Below are 4,348 nucleotides of genomic sequence, written 5' to 3' on the forward strand. Positions count from 1 at the left end.
GGGACGGGGGAGCCTGGTGGGCTGTCGTCTATGGGGTCGCACAGAGTTGGACACGGCTGAAGCGACGCAGCAGCAGCAGCAGCAGAAAACAGGAAGTTTTACACAAATGTGTTGCTCAGTACTCAGAGGAACTACAGACATTTTGAATAAATTTTTCATCTTCTTATATAACTCACTCAATTCCTTGCTGTATTTTGACATAACTGGAGACTTAAAGATGATTTAGTATTTCAGACATATAATTAATCTAAGAACAAAAGTAAACGATCCCATTGAAATGTCTTTAATTGACTGAATGGCTGTTGCCTTTACCACCTGCCACTTCCTCAGCATTGATGCTCCTAGTCTGTAATATACAGGTGGATCTCACTTCACAAACATCCCAGATTCATAAAATGTACAGTCTAGGGCATAATTAGATATATATTTTAAGTAACTCTTTTTACAGAGTGACTTATTACTAAATTTCTTTATAAGAAAAGCTGCTACTGGGTGATTAAAATATGGCCCACTTTCTAAGAATGATATTTACAAGCAATTTTTAAAAAATATCTATATGTCTAGATTAGACTTGAAATTCTGGGAAGATGGTACCAGCAGAAGACATCCGGTTTTTAAAAATGTATTTGAATTCCCACACATAAACAACCAAGGTAGCTATTTAGCAGAACCAAAACCAATGGACATTTACAACAAAACTGTTAACAACATATCTCCACAGTCCCACAAAATGCAGGCTGCTGAAATAAATGCTGCAGCCACAAGGCCAGCTTGTTATCAGTGTTGAGCTGCAGGTAGCAGAAGGACCCTGAACATGGGTTCTGAGAAACTGAGAGCAGGTCAGCTCACAGCTCTTTACCAGAAGTCCCAGGACAATTGCAGAACAGCAGCTGCAGCTGGGCAGCTGGGAGGGTTTTGCTCATCTCTGTAGCAAAGTGCAAGGGCGTACTGTGAATCCTAAACACGCAAGCAGCTGGGTCCCTGTGAAATCTCCAAACTGAACCTTCGGAGCTCCTTTTGGAGAAAGGTTCTCCCAGCGAAGTATGGAGTCAAAACTGAACATGATAAGAGTGACGGAGAGAAAAAGGAAGGTTCAGATAAAATGAGTGAGCCAAGAGCCTCGAAAAGACATGGAGGAAACTTAAATTACATGTCACTAAGTGAAAGAAAATCTGCAAGACTTCATATTGTGATAGTCAAACTCTACAACATTCTAGAAAAGGCAAATCTATGGAGAGGGTGAAAACCTCAGTAGCTGAGGGAGCTAGAGGGTAGGGAGAGATGAGTAGGCAGGGCAGAGGATTTTAAGTGTAGCGAAACTGCTGTGTTTGATGTTTTAATTATGGATATATGTCATTTGCCTAAACTCATAAAACATACCAAGAGTGAACTCTAATGTAAACTGTGGTCTTTGATTGACGTGTCACTGTAGGTTTATCCGTTGTAAGAAATTTGTCACAGTCATGGGGGACATGACTCTAGAGGAGGCTCTGCATGAGTGGAGGCAGAGCATGTATGGGAAATCTCTGCACCTTCCAGTTAGTCTTGTTCATGAGCCTAAAACTGCTCTAAAAAGTTGTCGTCATTTAGTCACGTCTGACTCCTGTGACCCAATGGACTGTGGCCTGCCAGCCTCCTGTGTCCATGGGATTCTCCAGGCAAGAATACTGGAGTGGGTTGCCATTCCCTTCTCCAGGGGATCTTCCCGACACAGGGATTGAACCCAGTTCTCCTGCATTGCAGGCAGATTCTTAGACTGAGTTACAAGGGGAGCTCTAAAAAGTAAAGTCTATCAAAAAAACAGGGTGTGTTTGCTTACCTTAGTACTGTAAGGCATTGCTACAAACTTAGTGACTTAGAAACAACATAAATGTATTATCTTGGAGTTCTTAGGTCAGAATTATGAATGGTTTCAGGTGACTCTGCTATGAGGCTTAAACCAAGGTGTATGTGTCTGGGCTTTTATGGGGAGATTGTAGGAAAAATCCCCTTCTGTTCATTCAGGTGGATGGCAGAGCTCTCTGCCATGTGTTAAGGGACTGAGGTCCTGTTTCCTCCAAGGGTCATTTCTCAGCATCCAGAGCTTGCCAGCATTCTCTGCTTAGTGGCCTTCTTCATTTTTGAGGCCAGAATCAGGGGCCTCTTCATGTGGGTCAGTCCTCCTGTCTCAGATCTCTCTTACTCTTGTTCTGCCCCATCCCTATTGCCTCCAGCTAAAGAAAGTTCTCTTGTTTTAAGGCACTTGTATGATTCAACTGGGTTTCCACAGATAATAATCCGGGATATCTCCCTGGATTTTAGTTTATGGTCTGTAACCTTAGTTATGTCTTTACAGGTTCTAGAGATTAGGACTCAGATATCTGGGATGACCATTCATTCTACACTATGAGGAGAGGGGCACAGAGCCTGGAGATCTCAGGAAGCAAGCTGCTGTACAAAAATAACAAACGAGGGAGCTCCATGATGTTAAAAATTTAGCCTGAACTGTGCCTCCTTCTAAAAGTTCATAGAAACTAAATTCAACAAAAAGTATAAATATGGCCTTTTATAATATTTCAAAAATAAACTAAAGATTTAAAGATATGGTATAAGATGTGAAAGAACAATATTCATCAGAGAAAAATTCAGAAAGGAGGTAATGGAACTGAGCTGAGGTATTGGAAATAAAAGAAAAAAAATTCAACACAAGAGAGAATAAAGAAATTACTTTAAGAAAAACTGATAATAAAAAAGAACAACATATCAAATATAAAACATGAAAAACTTAAAGAAGAATTGGAGATAAAATTAAAAACACTGAGAACTGGCAATAAAAATTCAATATAAATGTTATTGAAGTCTCTGGAAAAAATTGAAAACAAAACAAGAAAATAGGAAAACCCACTAACAAGAAGACTTTCTGAAAATATGTATATATTTGAAATTATGTATTAGATACTCACTGAGTACCTAAGAATATCAATCTAGAATGACCAAAATCAAGATATATTCTAGCAAAATTACTACAGCTTAAAGGAAAAAAAAAGCCTTATTTTTCATCTTGGCAAAATCAGCAGGTGATTTATAAGGGAAAGAAAATTATGTTATCATCAGAAATTTTTTGTTAGTAGTACTTTATGCTAAGAGAAAATGGAGTAACATAAAGTTAAGGTACTCAAGGGAAGAAATGTTGGCCAGGGATTTTATATTCATCAGACCTACCTGCCAGTTTAAAGGGTATAGACAAACAAATAGCATTAGAACTCAAGGAAATAGTTCCCAAGATTTCTTCCTGAAGAAGCTTCTAGAGACTGTGCTCCTGAACTACCAAAATGACAAGAGAAGCAGCAACATAAGGCCATGTGATGTCATTAAATGTTTAGTTACTTATAAAACTCAAGAGTAAATGATTTTAGGACAAGAGAGGATAGTATATAATGGCTATATGCTTAGGAATAATATAGTCCAGCTACTAAGCAATAGAGAGTAAAAAGCACATATGTAAAAGAAAAAAATATTCACCCATTCTCAGTAATTATATAGGTAACTAATAATCTAATATAGTAGAATTACTATTGTTATTCTGAGACCCTTATGTGTGTAATGTGGGAAAAAGTAAATGAATATATGTGGGATATTCTGTTATTACCTGTGTCCTTGAGACGTAGGATTCTTGGTACAGATGAAGAGTATATAAGAAAGAAGTGGAGTCAAGTGAAATAAAGTGAAGTCACTCAGTCGTGTCCAACTCTTTGCGACCCCATGGACTGTAGCCTGCCAGGCTCCTCCGTCCATGGGATTTTCCAGGCAAGAATATTGGAGAGGGTTGCCATTTCCTTCTCCAGATATAAGAGAGAAGTATATATAAAAGTATATAGAAGAACTCTGGTTTAGAATTTGGGTTTGAATTGAACGTATCAGTACAACTGTTATCTTAAAAGATTTAATTATCTTAAAAGTTTTACTAAAGGAAGTGACACTCAGTGGCTGCATTATGTTATCCCCAATTCCTACTTCTCCTACACGGTAAGTCCAGAAACTTGATAAGCCACATTTAACCCTTTAAATCCTTTACTTCTTCTTCATCCCCTCTTAACAGACAGTCAGCCTGCAAATTCAAATAACTCTTGTTCAGTTGCTCAGTTGTATCCGACTCTCTGTGACCACATGGACTGCAGCACGCCAGGCTTCCCTGTCCTTCACTATCTCCTGGAATTTCCTCAAATTCATATCCATTGAGTCAATGATGCCCTCCAACCATCTCATCCTCTGTCACCCTCTTCTCCTCTTGCCCTCAGTCTTTTCCAATGAATCAGCTCTTCTCATCATGTGGCCAAAGTATTGGAGCTTCTGCTTCAGCATCAGTCCT

The sequence above is a fragment of the Bison bison genome, unplaced genomic scaffold (assembly GCF_000754665.1).
Source record: "Bison bison bison isolate TAMUID 2011002044 unplaced genomic scaffold, Bison_UMD1.0 scf7180017864262, whole genome shotgun sequence".
Lineage (NCBI taxonomy): Eukaryota > Metazoa > Chordata > Mammalia > Artiodactyla > Bovidae > Bison > Bison bison.